We start from the raw sequence: 19,708 nt of genomic DNA on the forward strand, positions 1-19,708 counted from the left end.
AAGGAAATTTCTACATATAATTATACTATACTACTACTACTATATTAAATGCATCCCTTTAAAATCGTTTCATTTAATAACAGTCTCTGCTCTACTATAGAGTGTATTTTAATGACAAACACAATTTGAAGTAAACAACACACCCCGTATAGTACCTGACGATGAAAACTTAATTAAAACTTATGAAATGCGGGCCCCCTTTGAACATTTTCTGTGAAATACAGAATAAACATTACACTATTGATATTGCGTTTTGAGATTATGATTATTTGATTTGGCTTGTTTTCTACAGTACTAATACTTAAATGTTATTTCACTTTAATTGGTCTTTAAATTTTCTTTAAAAATGCAAAATGTGAAAAACAGTGACCCACCACTAGATTATCTACCATAAATGAAAAAAATATACAAAATAATAATATCTATTCAAATAATCATCTCATTTCGTAAGAGCTTTTAAAATTAAGTTATTCTTTAATTAGTATTGTATTTGTATTACGCAAGGGTAATGGAGTTTATGGATGGTTAATTAACGGTATGAATAATTAGACGAGGTTTTACTTGGAGAAGATTTATATATTACTTCTGAGAGCTGGAAGTTTACACTTTTTCCCTCATATAAGAGGGCTGTCACAATCATATCGTTTTCATTCAGAGGCTGCCCCACGAGGGGAAATAAGCTATTTAATAAAGAAATCAATTATTTAATAAGGATATTTAGGGCTAGTCATGATGCGGGGGCACAAGTGTAGGACTGTAAGCGCGACAGGATGTGGGTTCGATTCTCATTAGGGAAATTATGTATTAAATATTTTAATTTCGTCGTCCTGGTAAAGAGGCAAAGCGCGGCATTGAGTACAATCACTTAACAGGCAATGTCTCGAAAATTCAACGGAAAACGGTCCTATTATAAACGGAGTATTTTAACACTAGGTTCGCAGGTTCCCTCTGCCTCCCCTGCTATGTGCATGAAGCTATTAAATTGATAAGTCTAGCTACGTCTATGTAGCTCATATAAGATTCAAACGTTGGGAACTGTAGTAGATAGTCTCTAACATTAAGTTTGATGCGCAAACGGAAACGCTAACTAAAGTTAACTTTTAACTTACTAGCTGTCTGCTTTGGAAAATTTAAGCATGTTAGACGTCGTCGTAAAATTGCAACTTGCATTTGTGAAGTAGTTTATTCAACCAATTTATTTTCAGTTTTCGTAAGTCGTTAGTATTTATTTAATGTTATAAAGGTGGGTGGGTTCGATACCCACTCGAGAGCCTCCACCATTCAATGTCTCGAAAAATTCAGGAGATAGCCGGGAACGGAGTGTCTTAACAGTAGGTTCCCTCTGCCTTCTCTATTTTTAACGGCATACAAGCGATAACAAGCGGATTTATTTCTTATTTAAGTATATCGTTAGTTGAAAAATTTATGGATAATAATTTATGAATATATAGAGAATGGCAATATTATTATTATGTTCATATATTATGTCATGTTAATCGTTTCCATACACTGCCTTACATATTTCTCTCTGTTTTCAACTTTTGTATTGTGTGAATAATGGTAGGAACTGTCACTTAGTCAATGGTCTCTTGCTAACTTTGTTACACGCATTTCTATAGTACTGTAATTGTAAGAGATAGAATGTTGTATAGTCGTGCATCGTTATATGGAAAAGCTTTGAAATTGTATATACTTTCTGAAGTAAAGAATATTATTTAATATTTTTTGCTATATACTGTGTACCTACTGCACCCAGCAGGGTCGGCCCACTTGCATGCCTAGTTACCCTACCGTTCTCCATTTTCTGATTAATCTTAAATATTTCATTCCCCCTAAATATCTTTTAGCTTTTCATTGCATCCCGCATATAGCAGGTCTAGTTTTGTACCATTCTATTTTCGACATATTATACTGTACTGTCCGGTAAACATTGTTTTGCAAAAAATATCGCCTCCCGTATTGTACGTTGTGATGATACTGTACTCATAATAAGCGGGGCGCTTACTCGTACTTCTACGGACGGTTGCTCATGGGCCTATATCTCTAGACACAAAAGTTTCTTGGAAGGCAGGGGAGGGGGCACTTTAGTATTGAATTTTGTTAATAAAACACCTGGGATGGGCACAAGACTACTCTAAAGCGGGTACAGGCCACCCGATCCCCCCTATTCTTACAAATATAAGAGGAAAGCCTGATATATTTAATATTATGATCGTTAGCTACTCTCCGACTCAATTTAATTCCGCCAAGATATAATCACATAAATAAATATTCCAGTTACTTATAAAATATTGCCCTTGGCGTCCGTAGCTGTGCTTCTTTTGAAACCGTTCCAAAACCTCACGTTAGTCGCAGATATTGAAAAAAACATTAATATGATATGATAATAATAAGACTGATTCAATATTGTAATGGTTTAAAAATATATTTTAAAATTTACTGAGGAAAGTTAATGTTAAGACACTCCATTCTCCATGCACACTTAAGTTTTGAGATTTCTTATCAAAATAAACTATTATTTACCAGAACAACCTAATTCCTTCTAATTTATGTAAGAAAACAAAGCATTTAATTAATGTACATAATAAATGATATCCTATATCTTATAAAACAAAGTCGCTTTTCGTGTCTGTCTGAACTTTCTAACTCTTCTTCTTCTGAACCACCCAACAGATTTTTATGCGGTTTTCACCATTAGGTCGAGTATTTCTCAGGGAAGGTTTATATATAGTTTATTATTTGTACATTCTTATGTAAATTAACATAAATACGATAAATGTGTCTAAAGTCCTACCCGTTGAGACACTTTCGCGCATGCGCTGCTTTAATGGTAAATACTACATGAAAATAATGTACTGGAGTATTGTTCCTCTTAATAAGATCTACAAAAAAGTCCGCGAGAGCATATTTTTATCTTTTAAGAATAACGTGTAGTGATCATATTTCTGTCTAAAAATAGTAATTTCAATATATTTTTTATTGTGAGGGATATTTTTCCATAATGGTATTAATCCTTATCCTTTAAAATACTTTATTAATTTTCTACGTTAAACGAAGATAAAATTTGCTTCTTACACTATTTCGAAATTGCGAATAGTATTAGAGAAAAACGCATTTAATTGTTGACACATCCCGCCGTTAACTCATCAGCTGTGCCGACTCAAGTTTTACTTATCCCTTACTCTCAGCATATAAATAAGTATATTAGTTACGTTGGCCATTTAATGTAGATCAAAACTGTCTTTTACTGTTTTTTCATTTTAATAATTACTTTAGAAGTTGTTACAATATCAAAACATCCTTGCGCGTTTTGCTTATACAAGCGCGTCATGAGCAGTCATCGGTGGTTCAGTGGTAGAATGCTCGCCTGCCACGCGGGCGGCCCGGGTTCGATTCCCGGCCAATGCATTCTATTTAATTTTCCTCACAGGCAGCCACGTCGTGCTTGCTTTTCATCAGGGACAGAATACCCTCTTCAGCATTAACCACAAGCTCGAAAAAAAAACCCGCCCGCTATAGAGGCATAGCAACGAAGATCTAGATGCGTTTGCACGTATTGGATAATTGGAGTTGAATGTACAATTTCAGCGCGATATATTTGGTTTCATATTTTTTGTTGTAGTTATTAGTAGGTAGGCTTTTGTTTATAATTTCTTCCGTTTAAAAATAGTCATTTAACTATTAAAAAATCCGGGGTTTAATTAATTTTCACATTATCTTAAGTGCTTTGCAAACATACATTATATGAATAATCCAGTAGTAAAAGCGGGCGAAGCCGCAATAGGGTCGCTAGTAAGTGATAAGACAAAAAAGGCGAATAAAAGTAAAAGGTAAGAAATACGCGTGCGATAACGTTTTTATCTAACAGCGTGTGCTGATTAATGAAGATGGATTTTTTGTTATTGGATTAAAGCACGAAAGGGTGAGTTTTGTAGAAATTTCAACTGAATGGAAAATTCTGTTTTTCCGTGGATTTTCAAAAAATTCTTCCTCTTCAAAATTTCAACTTAATGAATCCAGTAGTATTAATAGTGGTATGAGCGTTGTCGGTAACGTAGTCATTCAGTAACGTAAAAAATATAAATAAGAGTTCCATTAGTCAAGACTTAATATTTCTATTTTGGGGTGTAAATACTTTTCGCGTATTCCATTAAGAATAAGAAAAAAAAATAGGGAAATTCGAAAAATGTTATCGTGATACCAATAGCTACATATAGTCGGAAACGGAGTGTCTTACCACTACGTTTCCTCTGCTACATACTTGATACATTGTCAAGCTATAAGAATTTCTCCCTAAAAAACGTGGAACCAGAGAACATTATGAACTTGATCCTATCCTGAAACTGATAAGAGCATTTTTATATAGAAAAAGGCTTTACCATTTTGCTTTACTTCTAAGATGCTTTAGACACTCAACGAGTAATATAAAGGTAGTCTTATAATAGGGTTGGGAGATCTAACAAAGGATGGTTAATTGCCCTTACCTTTTCTTTAAGGGACACCCTAATAAATTCTTTTTCAAACCTTTATATAGGTTTTTCCGATACGGCCTTTTCAAGCGCTGTTACTTCGCCTATATACCTAGTGCTACAAATACCAGTGCTTCTATAAAACTCTAGCTTTTATGTCAGTATGTCAGGGTTGTATATGACAGATGACACATTCGTAATATCCGAGGTAAGTCTGATCTGAGACCCAAGTATAGGTTTTAGAGCTTTGATATTACAACAATATTCGTCTCTAGAGCTGAATTTGTCTAGTTTTTTATGTAGTTCAGTTACTTAAAATATAGTACTATGGACTAGAAGTGGCTGCCCTGAAATTAGGTTTTCTAAACTCTTGCAAACCAATTTGAAAGTAACAAAAATGCTAAAAGCAAATGTGCACAGCCATCTAAAGCTAACTTCAACAGTACTATGGTGGTACTAAACAAGATATTTATTACCATCATTAAATATAACAGGATTAACAAAGTAATACATATATTGCTTTTATGTTTACCTTCATATTTTATCCTCAAGATCAGTTAGGAAATAAATGAAGAGTTTTCTTTATATATTTTGTCAAAAGTATACTTTATAGGAATGTTACGCAAAATCGATCAGTATGATCAAACAAATCAACATGAAACGTGTTCAATCGAATAAAATTAGGATTTGGGTGAAAGTCAGCGTCACTCAATCACTGGTATTGAAGCGGCAAAATCCGTAGCGTTTGATACTGAGATTATACTCGTACTGATGCTGGGTTTTCAGTTGAAAAGGCTCTTTGTTTCATATAAATGTTTGGAATTATTTCAATGGGTTATATGTTAATGGAATAGCTAAAATTTTATTACTTTCAATCTTTACCCGGATAAGTAAAGTTGAGAGAGCCTAATGTTGCTGAGACACTGTTTCCTTCACTTGGGTGTTGGGTAACGGTACTGAACGTCGCGACTTTGTCTTTCTTTTTAAGTGTCTGGCTGTAACTTTCAAATAACTGTGTTTTTCAAAGCGCATATATGTAGTTGTTTATCTGATTACAAAACACAAACTAAAATAAAAAAATGTTGTCTGTGTGTCTTTATGTTTTTCAACAAATAGGCTATTTTTTATCCCGAAATTCCCGCGGGATAGGGAATTGTGGAGGAAAAACCATACTTAATTAGTTAATATTTATTTTCTCTAAATATACTTAAGTAATATTTAATAAATGTTCGTTCGTACAAGCAGGCGAACCCGCTTGGGATCCGCTGGGTCCTAATGGAAATCATTAGTTACAGTAATCGTTAAGTTTACGCTACGTAATGTTTTATTGAGACAAACATATTATCTCGTAAAACATACTACTATAATCGTGTACAAGTAAAGAAAATTTGTATAACGATATGTTATCAATATAAAAAATATTTTTACGTTTTATTTACATGCTAGAACAAAAGCAACAGAGCTACGAAGATTAAAACGTTGAAATAAACATAAAACCATTTGTACCTAATAGCCTTCCTTTTTGCAGTAGACTAGCGCTTGCAAAGGAGTTTTATTTTTTTTCTATTAAAATTAAAGTTAAGTTTTATCTACATTGTAAGTATTTTATCAATCTCTCCCCGGAGGGCCTGTATGGAGAGGTTGATGACAGTCCTCATGCTTTTTACGTGACGTTCCTCCAGTATCTTCGATACTGTGTGAAGGTCCACCAAGGTATCCCTTAACATATACACCTTTGTAAATAATTTTAATTAAAATACAAAACGTTATAAGTTATATACGTTTGTAGACTTGAGAGAAGTGCAAATTTGTCAGTGGTTACATGTCATGGGAATGTCAAGGTAACGTGAAACGCTTGTTCAGTTATAATTTTGCTTGATAATAACTCTAAGGATATATGGATTTAAGTACAGTTACAGTGAGTGACAAAGAATGACATAAATAGCTAGCAGATTTGAATCTTGTAGACAAATTTTGCTGGTGTCCTGAATCCGCAATAAAGTTATTAACAGAATGGAGGGTACTTAGGAGGATGTCTCAGTGAAAATGAACGAGGTCGCGGTGGTCGATTCAGATTCGGGGAAATCTGTGGAAAGTGAGGAACGTAAGTGTCTTAACGGGAACGATTAACGCTTTTTTCCCAAGTTACCAACAACAACTACAATTAGGCTCAATTTTCAGCAATAAACGAAAAAGATCGATCATTACAAAAGTCATAAAGTCCACAGCATCTCCTAGTAGTCTCATAATTATTTTGTTATTTTTCGCTTTGATAAAACATATATTTGTTTTATTTAGGTCTAGAACAGATGATTTCCCTAAAGACTTAGCTCATTCATAACTATTGCAATATTTCAGCGCGTGAAGTTTCGAACAGAAATGTATTATAATATCGCCTAGACTTTGTTTTGTATTGCAAATAAGGTTAAAAATTTATAAGATAATTTTATAATATGAGATCTATAGAATCAAAATATGAGATCTATAGAGAAATTTTTATAGTGTGAGTTTAAAATATAAACTAAAAGTTATAAATATTTTCATTTCTTCGCTCTGGTAATTCGGCGTTCGGCGGTAATTCCCTCACTCAACATGAATTCATTCTAAAGAAGGGAATCGAAATGGAAAACGGAGTATTTTAACACTATATTTCCAGACTTTTTCTCTATTATTTATGAGATAAAGCGTTAAGACAAAAAATTATAAATAGTAAATATAATAAATTAGTAAGTATTAATATTACTGAAACATCATTTTATGCGTCATATGTGAATCACTTACTTTATAAATGGTTGGGACACCAGGAGGGTGAAATATTACTCTGCTGTCTTCATTTCCGTTTATAGATGGGAAGTGAACCGGACTGTGATTACCAATCACACTTTGGTCTTACGACATCCGAACTTTAAACTACTGTAACATGATAGGTTGTGGGTTCGATTCCCATTCGAGGGATCAAATATTTGAGATTTTTATTTCCTCGCTGTAGAAACGAAGTAAGAATAAAAAAAAAATTAACACTCTGCCTAACCTGCTTTATGCGGGATACAGCGTGCATAAATGTAAACTAAATGCTAATTGACCTCTCTGAGTGCAACAATAGTGTAACAACAGTCACATTGACAAATAAAAAATAATCATAATTAAGAAGCATGACATGTATCAATGTACTCACTCTAAGTATTTTATATCAAAAGCATTTCATCAAAACAAGTGATTTAGAGCAAAGATAGTCCAAACACAATAGTCCATTTGGACACGTGAGAACACCACCTAATGAGGGGGGTGGAGGGAAAAAATAATTACTATAGTAATTAACTTTCTTAATTATATATAAATATATACGTATGTCTGCTAGATCGTGTGAAGTTCAGATTGTATAATTGTTAAGAATGTATTTAGTTTTCTTTATTCGACGTCGTAGTGACGCAGGAGTGCAACGACTGACTGCAGCGCTTATTGTTATTATGGATTTGCATCTGTTTCGGGGAAATAATTATTTTCTTCCCTCACTTTGGTAACTAGAACTTAAGAAAAAGTAAAAAAATCTTTATTGCAAGCAATAAAATAATATTTGGTAATAAAAAGAAAGGCAAATTTTATGGACTTTGCATGTTATAGGCGGAACATCACGATTTGTACGCAGACCGAGGAAATGAAAACTTGTCCAATAAAGAATCGAATCCACGATAATTAAGTATACAATCATCCATTTTTCATATTTCCATTTTAATATACCTTTACAAATTCGTTTTTACATATAAATAAACTCAATTCTTGAAAAATGGTAGATGGATAATTTTACAGGCTTCAGAATAAAATTACAGCTAATTACATTTTTTTTAGCTCCACGGAAACCGGAGGAAACCTTGTGCTAATAAGCTCCATTACTCATACCGCGCTGTGCCTTGTTACCAAAGCATTGAAATGAAAATAGCTCATTTTTCGAGTGGTAATCGAACCCACTACCGCTGCGTCACCACAGCCTCTAATTAGATGTTTGCAGTAAATCCTAAGATAAGATATAAAGATTTTTGTTAAACTATTATCTATATATATAAAATCGAAAGGTCACTCACTCATCACGAAATCTCAGAAACTACAAGTGCTAGGAATCTCAAATTTTGCATAGGAGTTACTTATAGGACGTAGGTGCTCGCTAAGACGGGAATTTGCAATATTCGACTTCTAAGGGGTTGTTTTTGGGGTCGATAGTTTGTATGAAACTTCGTTACTACAAATGCTACGAGTCTCAAATTTGCATAGACGTCACTAGGACGTAGTCATGGAGACAGAAATTAATAATAACATAGTTCACGCGGGTAAAACCGCGAGCTGGCCGCTAGTATATTATAATTTCATTTATTATTTTTATAATGATTAACTAAAGTAATAATTATTAATATTGAAATATACACAACATTCTGTCTGATGGTTGACTTTTTACAGCAGTTCTGTAAGAACTTTATTTATGGCGTTGTAAGTTTTTATGTGATAAGTTTATAGCTTTTTAGTATGTAAATTCATACAAATATTAAGAATGAATTTACATATTGTTTGGACTGTGGATCTTTATTAATTTTAATGTAAATATTATATAAGAAATATCATTTTGATAAATTACTCTATATTAAATATTCGTAGGTACATCTATTGAGGCGGTCAGTGGTGGCGGCATAGCGTCCGACAGCATGATGCAATGATTTGTTTACTTTTGCTCGTTCTGATTACAAGACAAAGCACAGCGTGGAGCTTTGCTATTCTTCACGGAATATTTCAAAGATTTACGGCAGAAAGTGGCAAAACGGAGAGCTATATCACTAGGTTCCATCTACCTACTCTAGATGCATTATGTTCCAGATATGTGTATGCGAAAACGTTTTACCAACACAACTGACTAAACTTCACCGCTATAGTAAGAAAAAAATGGTGTTGAAATCCACCACATTTTGAATGAGGGCAGAACCCTGGGGTTTCTCTTTACCTGCTATAAGTATACATTGCTATAAGTAATAAGCTGCTAATTTAAAAAAATATTAACCTTTAATTCTTTTCATATAAACATACATATTAAATTTCAGTTAAATTTAACTAATCGAAATACACAGATTTATCTTTCAAAGTTATATAGCATCTATTACATATATAGCATTCGCACATCATCGGTAGGCCGACCTGTATTGTGAGTGGACCTTGACCCATTTAGCTTTGTTACACGAAAGCTCGTACATTTTAAGCTGTTTTTTTATATTTCGTTATTGTAAATAGCTTGGACTTGGTGATTGTGTGCTATAATCCGTTTTGGGGAAGAGTCATGACACTAGGACGAATCATTAATAATTTTTATGCTTGAGGATCTTTTTCAGTTTTGTCACGCATTGCCTTCAGAATTCCATGGAAAGTGGAGAACGGAAGTGTATTAATGGAAACGGAGAGTCATAATACTAGGTTCCCAGGTTCCCCTGCTTGCTCTGCTATAAGCGATACAGCGTGAAGCTAAAAAATGTTAAGTTAAATCTCATTGATGAATTTAATTTAATTTAAATATATTATTTTGCCTCTGATTTACATTCGCATTAATTTATCGGTTTGGCTTCTGGCTCACCAATCAATGAATATATTAATATAGAAACAGTACAATATATATATATACTTCTATCTCTACTTATATTATAAAGCTGAAGGCTTTCTTTGTTTGGATGCGTTAATTTCAGGAACTACTGGTTCGTTATGTAATATCTTTTTGTTTTGGTTTACCCCTTTATAGAGGAAGGCTATAATAAGCAAATCATGTTAAAGCTAGACACTATTCTTTAGTAGCTATATGCGGCATACATCGCGGCAAGGCATACAGAGGGAACTTGGGAACCTGGAGTTAAGACACTTCCGCTGAATTCTGGAGACGTTGCGTATTGATAGCCTCGTTACCAGAGTGAAGAAACGAAAATATTGAATGTTTCATTATCTCTAGCGGGAATCGAACCCATAAGGCACGCTCATTTTTCGTTTATATTTAATATTCAAACATATTATGGAAATTGAAAAGCATCCTATTATAACTTGAATGAAATCGCGGATAGCTGAGAAGGTTTAATGAGACCTAGACGTCTTCGGAGGGACCTTAAAAGCTTTTTCTTTAACTTGATACCCGAGATATTTTACTTTGAGGAGTTTTGTTAAATATATTTAGAATTTTTGTCGTTAGAATCTTCCCTTGGTTAAGAAGTAACGGAATTTTTATCTTGGATGTTACATGACAAAGGTAAATAATTTATAGGTATATATATATCTAATATTCGGAAACGGAGAAATAAAAACGAGTGTTTTGACACTAGGTTATCATCCATGCCTGAAAAAACCTAAATTTGCCAATATTCAAGTATATTTGAACCGAAAACCACTATAGACAATCCAATACTTCACAACTCCGCTACAAACTTACTAGACTGTAGAACATTTCAAAATCCTTCTTTGTTATTATAATGAAGTAAAAATAGTATTTTATTGTTTGAAATTTCAAATAGTACTTGTAATTTATAACTCTATTCAAAACACTATCGCGGAGAGGAAAACATTTATAAATGTAAGATTGTTTACGAATTAATCTTTGCTCGACTATCTAAGAAATATTCCTTTGATTTACTTACATTGAAATGTTCCTTTATATTTACGTAGACGCCGTTGTGGCGCCGTTAGCTTGTCTGTTTTAACGTAACGGGTTCGATTTCGGGAAAATATGCATTTATATACTAACCAGTTGTTGCACTGTAAACGCGATAGGTTGTGGGTTCGATCCCCGCTCGAGGAATTGCAATATTTGATATTTTCATTTTCTCGCTCTGGTAACGAGGTAAAGCGCGGCATTGAGTGCCGTCACTCAACACGCAACGCCTCCAGAGTTCAGAACATGGGGATCGGAATTATCTTAATGGGAACGGAGTCACTCAACACAAGGTTCCCAGGTTTCCAATGCCTACCCTGTTATAACCGGAATACCACGCGAAGCTTAATATTGGATATATGAATTATATACATATAATATATATAAATATGATATATATTATATGATATATATTATATAATATATATATTTTATTTATATTGATTTTAAACCTAAAGAGTTTGCTTGGTTAAACGCGCACACCTCAAAAACTAGTGGTTTGATTAGAAAAATATGTGAATTGTTTCAATATAACTCTTTAGCTGCAGTCAAAGTTATTCAAGCACTCTTAATACGTCATGTGTTGTCACAACTCTTAGTTATATTCATTCCACGAAAGCGAAGCCGCAGGTAAATACTAGTTATGAATACAAAGAAACATTATTCCAGCTATAAAATGTATGAAGAACGTTACAAATTTAAATAAATGCATGCATTTTTGAAATGCTAGCACTATATTGTATGATAAATGCTAAATACTCGCGTCTGAATGAGTTTTCCTTCTACACCTCCACTCGCTCAATCGCTGTAAAGTGGTGATGCACCGAGTTAAAAGAAAATTGAACAGTTTTTATTGCGTATTCTTAAATTTTCACTATTTTTCACTAGTAAGTATAGATAATTTATTCTTCTATTAAGAATAATATTTAGATCGGCTTCAACCGAACAAACTCTTGAGCTTCATAATAATAATATAAAAGTTGAACCCACTGAGCTCAGAAAAGTAAAATTATATAAAAATATTGCTTACATATTATATAAAATAAATGATACATGATATAAAAAAATAAATGAATAACTCTTTTTTCACTTCGCATCAACCCAAGGTTTGACTGGGATTTTCCTAATGTTTTCCTAAACTGTTATATGTGGGATACAGTGTGAAAATTAGAAACAAATAAATAAATGAAATAACTCAGTACACCCCATGCCTTAAACCCGCTGTGAAACACTTTACTTTCAGTCCGGGGACCGCGTATGACCGCGCGGACGTGTGCTCGATACAGTGAAGTGGTATATACATAGTATATACACATACAATACATATATTTGTGTTTTTTTTATGTAAGTTCAAAGATTTTTTTGTATTTTATACTATTGTATACTATACTAGTTTTATATTATAGTAGAAATATTATAGCAAATAAGTGCAGTGTGCGAAAATTAAATGAATATGCAATATATTTTTTTATTTAGATATAAATTGATATATACATGTTTCTTTATGTAGATTTTATAGATTTTAGCTTTATGAATAATTCTATTCATTTCATGAATTGTTTTTTTCTTCCTAGTTAAATGTAATCTTGACCAATTTCGACTAAACAAATAAATTTCAGTAATAAACTAGACTTCTATAGTGAATACTAATACGCACTTAGAAACGTAATGTTTCAATTTGAGAAGGTTTAAGTAAAAGTGTTATAAGTCTAAAAAAATACAAATATCTATATTTTTATCTTCACGCTGTATCCTGCATAAGCAAAGTACGTAACGGGAAACTAGTGTCAAAACACTCTATTCCCCATTTTTCGCCCAATTTTTGAGATCAGCGCCTTTTCTCTCTATGGAATGGGGAAATTACTTAGCCCAAACGGGAATCGAGCCCACAACCGTCATATTTACAGTCACATTCCGTGTGCTGCGCCACAACGGCCTCGAGAATATCTCGAATATAGTAAAATTGACAAAAATTTACATGTTTTCTAAAATTTACGTACCATTCAGTGTTATGTCAAAAGTGTTAACAACTAAAGTACTTACGAATACATTTTAGAGTAACAAATTGGTAACGCGTTTAAGGTTTCGTCTTTTGTTTAGACTAGATGGAGAGATATATTCTTAATTCGCATTTAGATGAATTTCTTCATTTTTATCATCATAATCTCAGAAATTTAACGCCGCGGCGTTAAATTTCGCATCCCAGCATGGTCTAGCCTTAAATAAGTCTCTACTAAAACATTCGTATTAAAACAGTTTGCAAAAAAGAGATACATCTCTATCTCTAAGTTATATCTGCATTCATTGTGAAAATGCATTTAGATCGAAGAAATTAAGTATGTAATAGAGACAGTCGTGTCGGGTTAATTACTTAAGAGAACGATTTTATTTCATTTATTACCATTTCCCCAATTTGGGAGACAAAGCGCGCCGTTGAGTACCAACATTTAACATGCAATATCTCGATAATAAGTCATTAAATGGGGACCTGAGTATATTAACATAAGGTTTCTCTTCCTACTCTACTATGCGGGAAGAAGCGTGAACTTGTTAAGTATATAATAGCACCTTTTTAGAGCAAAAATATCGTTCGATAATTTCATACAGCATCGAGCACGAACGTTAAAAGCTTTATTTATTAAGTGTTGAGTATGCTCGGTTGAAGGTACATTAAATATTACTATAAAAAATATGAAATACTATAATATTATGGAAAGTGCATTTTCAGAAGGATTTTCTTTAGTTTAGTTCTATATTCTTAAGTTGGGTAGATTTTTTTATTGATTTAATTGATAGCATAAACATACATTTTTAAAATTTAAACTTGGTTCTTAAAGAAGGTTTTTAGCAAAATTAGATATAATAGAATTAATAAATATTGAGTTCATCACTGTTTTCCACCAAGAGCGGTTTCAGCTTATAGTTTTATAGCGGCATGCGCGCGATTCGGCCGCGTTTCATATAGGTGAACAGGGTTCCTGCTGGGATTTAGTAGGAAGTACAGGCTGAGCTTTGATGAATCCCGCAGTTCCATCCGTCTGTAGGGTATATCTGTCCTGCCCACGGATGGTGTACGTAAAAGCATTTTCCAGCGTTGCAAAAACGAGATCACTTTTGTTCTAGAATTAAAGTCTAAATACTCTTGTACTTAAAGTAGGTAACTTCGGAATTGAGTTATAATTGTATACATTGTTATTTCTTTGTTCTCAGATTAAAAATTATAATTAATTCAATTCCTTTGTATGAAGAGTAAATATAACACATTTTTTTCTGTGGAATTTTCGTTTTCCGTACATATGATTATGTCATTCTCCAATTAAAATTCAAATTTGACTATGAAACACCGTTGGGGTGTAGTAGATTTGAATATTAAAATCGCAGATTCAAATATTAAAAAAAAGTAAAGTTTTTTTTAGAAACCGAATAAAATTTTCAACGTAGCGGGATTCACGCCTTCTGGAAACTGTCCAAGTGGCGTGGGTACAAATACCACTACATCCAAAACTTCTAGTTATACTCCGGGACGTATCCCGAATGGCAGGATTTTATTTATTTTGCAGAGAACATGGAAACCTAGTGTAAGGACACTTCCGTTCCCGCTGAATTCTAGAAGCATTGCGGGTTGAGTTGAACGTAACCCAACGCCACCGTAACCCTCTGCGCCATCTGCGCCATGACTGGCCCCAAAAATAACAATCTGATGAGTAAAAATATATGCGTGAATCATCTAAAATACTTAAACATTTCTATGACGTCAAAAATGTGGTATGCTCTATAGAGCTACTCTATAGAGTAGAAGGGAAAGTGGGCTGTTTTTATTCACGAATACCAACGATTTAGTAAAAAAAAATAAACACTTCTGCTTTGGATTTTTAAATATATATTTAATAGTTGGTAATAGATCTTTTATCATCAATCTAGTTTATTTAATCTAGACTTCAAGAATAATTTATTTCTATCATAATTGATTCATTGTTCTTTTTTTATTTTGATATATTTCAGTGTGCAGTTTTTATACACAAGCGATTTAGGAAAATAAACACTTCTACTGTTGGTTTTTATACTTTAGTAATATTTAAAAGTTTTTTAAATGTATATATTAGATTTAAGATTGATTTCTTTATATCATCGTAGATTCAATGTTTCTTTTTTATACGAATGTGTTACAAAGTGCGATGTTCAGCTCCGCCACTCCACACGCAGTGTCTCGAATTCTACGTATGCAGGAAAATGGAGTGCTGACAACATTAGGTTCTTCCTGCCTCTCCAGCTATATATGTGATACAGTGTGCAACTGAAAGAAGCAGACGGTTGTACAGAATATTATTAGGTATATAGACAAAATTTCAACATGACAAATGGAACATTTCATTTGCATATTTCATTTGCAAGATTAATAATAAAACTTAATTGACCGATCTAGTTGCCCGTAATTTCGTTTGTTCATTTTTATGTGTTTTTTCCCGTTCCCGTAGGAATCCTCTCTTACACTTCCCAAATCTACTTGTCAAATTTAAACTCCAGTAGTTTTGTTTTTGCGTTGTCCATCAGTCACTCAGTTAAAGAGTTATCTATAGAAGAATAAATGAAGATCAAACACAAAGATTCAACTTTATAAGCGGACTGTAAACTGAGAAGGCATAACCCAACTGTAGATATAGCGTAATTTAGTCTCGTAAAAACCGTCATTACATTTTTCGCTTTGTTCAAATGTTTCAGGAACGTTCCTTCATTCAAAGAGGCTATAAGAAGTTTTATGGGCTGTATAAAAAATAATTTTTAGTTGACAATGCCTGTGTAATACTTTTCCCGATGGGTTTGCTTGTGTATTTAAAGTTTTAAATATATTTTTTTTATATTTTATAGACTAAAATGCTAAGTCTGTATACAATTGTGGTGCAGTAGGACAGATCTCTAATTGAAAACGTGATGGTTATAGGTTTCATTATTTATTAAATAAAATAAAATAAAATTAAGTGGAGAACGGAGGACGTGTCACTCTATCTCTGTATCATAGTTGTATTGTAATTATTATAAAAAATCACACAAGGTCCAGAGACTATGAAAGGTTTGTTCTTATTAAAATAACTACTTAAAAAAAACAATATAAAAATACATAAATCGAGTACCACAGACAATTAATTTTCATTCAATTTCATTCTGTTCTCTCTCTACTCTTCTATGCGAGAAAAAAGCACTAAGCAATTTTTTTATTTTACGTATATAACAACAAATAAATATATACAATAGGCATGTTGTTACCACTTCAATAATTTATATAAAAAGAAGGGAAAAATATACGTAGGTATATTAACATAACAAAAACATATTATTCTTTCTATTCATTAAAATCACAATGAATCATTTCAATAGATATTCAGTACGGTATGTTTCCAACAGGTACGTATTTGAAAAAATTAGGTACTTTTTTAGCACTAGCTTTATCTCGCATATAGCACTGTAGGTAGAGAGAAATTATTGTCAGTCTTTTTTGGATTCCGTACCCAAAGGTTAAAACAGGATCCTAGTAAGTACTAAGATTCTGCTGTCTGTTTTTCAATTTTTCTATTGCCCAAATACTAAAAAGCAGAATACAATAGGATAGTTAAGGGGGCTCCCATATAACAAACGTGATTTTTTTCCGTTTTTATACATAATGGTACAGAACTCTAAAATAATTTTACTTCGGTCGATGTTTATCGAACTTAAAATCGTCGCCTGCCAATCCATTTCATTTCATAGAATAGGCACGCTGTATCACGCACATAGACAGGTAGGCCTGGAGGAACCTGGGAACCTAGTGTTAAGACACTGTTCCCACTAACACTTCTGAACCCTACTCTTCTTCAAATTCTGAAAGTGTTGTGTGTTGAGAGACGGAACTTAACGCTGCGGTCTGCCTCGTTACCAGAGCGAGGAAATGACGGCCTCATCTAGTTATAGTAAACTGAAAATTAATTCTTACATTTATACTTCATACACTATATTATAAATAACCTATTTCATGGAAATTCAAGTAATTTGCATACATTGAAATATAATAGTAGCTCTAAAGATTTCATTCGAAATCGCTTCCATTTTGTTTTGACGGCAATGACAGACGGACGGGCGCGAAAACAACTCTTGCAATATTTGTTTGTGTGAAGATATTTATTTAGGTCAAAATCTCTTTTGAATTTAAATTTGGTCTATTTAATGATTGTGCTGGTTTTCTATGCATTTTTGTACTGATTTGTTATTTAGACATTTAGGATAAGGGCAGTCGTGGCGCAACGGTAAGCATTTCAATATCAACGCGACAATTGTAGGTTCGATTTCCAGTCGAGAGAGTGAATTATTTTTGAATTCCTTGCTAAGTTAACCGCGTTGTTAAGTGTAACGTTCATTTAACGCGGAATGTCTCTAAAATTAGACAGAAAAGGCGGAAAAGAGTGTTTTGACTAGGTATCCCCTGTAGGTAGCTTTGTGGTAAAAAGCGTGAAGAAATTTAAATTGTAGCTCTGAAACAGCATAAGTAATCTGTCTATCCAATTTCTAGATTTTACGGAGTCAGCTTTAATTTTCATAACAGATATAAGTACAAATGTCATAGACAAAGAGCGGCATTCAGTTACGCTACTCACGCAGTGTTTTTTTTTTTGGGTTTTTATTTGGGTGGAAAATGGAAAACGGAGTGTCTTGACACTAGGTTTCCTCTGTTTACCCTGCTTTATGTGGGTAAACATATAGCTGTTAAGAATTATAGCGATACGTAAATGATAGATTGCACACATTTCTGGGGCGTCAAAATTGAGAGATATTTTTATTTGTAACGTCTTGTAATAAATCTAATGTTACGAGATACTTAGTGTTAGAAAAAAAAAGTTAGCTGAAATATTTATTTAAAATTTTGATTTTTTTTGTTTTCATCAGATTTTTTTACTGTGTTGCTTTTTATACTTCAAAATGATTAAAATCATCGACTACGTGTTTATGTCGACATATTATATACGCGTCAGTTTTTTTTACATAATTTTTGTTTCATAATACCTACATGTTACGCTGCTCTAAACGCTTTTTGATAAAGAAATATGAAACGGTGACATGAAAAATCACTTTCTAACTTCTATAAAGGTTGTATTATCTGTATATAGTGTGGACATATCTACAATAGTATAAGGTAGTAGGGGAAAAAAATTGTAACATTCACACTGTATTCCACACATATAACTCCGTAAGCAGAGGGAACCTGGGATTTGAGGGTTAAAACACTCCGTTCCTTATGTTCCACCAAGTCTGTCATTATAACAATGAGATACAAACACCCTACACCTTGATATCGTAATTTTTCTTGTTTCTTGTTTCCTAAATTCGATTTTCATTTAAAGTAAATGGTTAGACCTTCGCCCATTAAAGATTCATTGTTGTCGTTTACTTATTTACGTTCAAGATAGCGAGGATTGGGGTCAAAGTTATTACATAATTAAGCCAGAAGCTTAACGAGAAGCTCAAATAAATTTTACAATAAAAAAATATGGATAAACTTTGAATATTGTTTAAATTAGAATTTTAGATATATGTACTAGACCACAGTGTATTTTTATTTTACGTCTTTAAATATATAGAATTGCGGGCGACTGCTAGAACAATATAACACACAAAAAATCCTATACATTTATCTTATAATATTATCTAAAACACAATTACATAGCTTCTTTTACTAAATAACTAAATAAATGTAATTGTGTAACTAAAACGACGGTATCATCCCTCTTCCCAACAGGAAGTGACCCTTGCTCAGAACATACGAGATAATTGAAAATTGGTTTTTGTTCAGATTTGAGAGAATTATTAAAGATTTTCCTTGTACGTCTTATATTGGGTTCCGCCACTCAACTATGTCTCGAATTTAGACAGAATGGGTAACACTAGGTTCCCACTTAATATAGAAAATAGGCTGTATACATGCAAGACAGCGTGAATCGTGAATCTTAAAAGGAATATTAATTAATAGACAGCAAAACTCGAAATTTTGTATCTTTTACTAACATTAAATGTAGGTATCACATTAAATGTAGGTATATTTTATTTTTCATTTAACAATTTTATTTCTTGAAAGAATAAACTAATAATTGCATTATTATTAAAAACTTAAGTTTACCAGTTTGTGGCAATTTTTAAAATAATATTTAACCGATCGTAGAAATGAATATGCCTATTTCTTTCTTAACACTTATTCCCCCCGGTGAAGCGAGCCGGTATTACCAAAGCGAGGAAAGTAAAATATTTCATTCCCTCGAATCGAACCTAAACAACCGTCGCATTTGTCGTCGCTGTGCCTCTCTGTATGTATGTAATAATACAAATAGTGGCATTTTGTTTCAATTTGTCCATCATAATAAGAAAACTTGTAGAGCCTTCAGTGAAGGCTTTTCCGCGCCTACGTCATACATTTGAGTGCGAGAGACAAGGATGGGAATAAACACGTAAACATTGTGACAGGGACAGATATATTCTGGCTGTCATAGATAATCAAATGAATTGATTTTGGTATTTCATATGAATAACTTTGCTGTCTCTGTGAGGACATGTTAATGCT

General features: G+C 32.9%; 1 protein-coding gene across 1 annotated transcript in view; it reads left to right on the forward strand.

Annotated features, from left to right (window-relative positions):
• The first annotated feature begins 12,374 nt into the window (after positions 1-12,374).
• The window catches only part of LOC146530639 (neuroglobin-like), a 68,063-nt gene continuing 60,729 nt past the window's right edge, over positions 12,375-19,708 (forward strand). Inside the window, exon 1 of the mRNA XM_085199136.1 lies at positions 12,375-12,474. The gene's annotated coding sequence lies outside the window, so the exon portion shown is untranslated. The remainder of the gene's footprint in view (positions 12,475-19,708) is intronic.

Source organism: Heliconius melpomene, chromosome 16 (assembly GCF_056956725.1).
Source record: "Heliconius melpomene rosina isolate 202511_hmr_F chromosome 16, ASM5695672v1, whole genome shotgun sequence".
In the NCBI taxonomy this organism is placed as follows: domain Eukaryota; kingdom Metazoa; phylum Arthropoda; class Insecta; order Lepidoptera; family Nymphalidae; genus Heliconius; species Heliconius melpomene.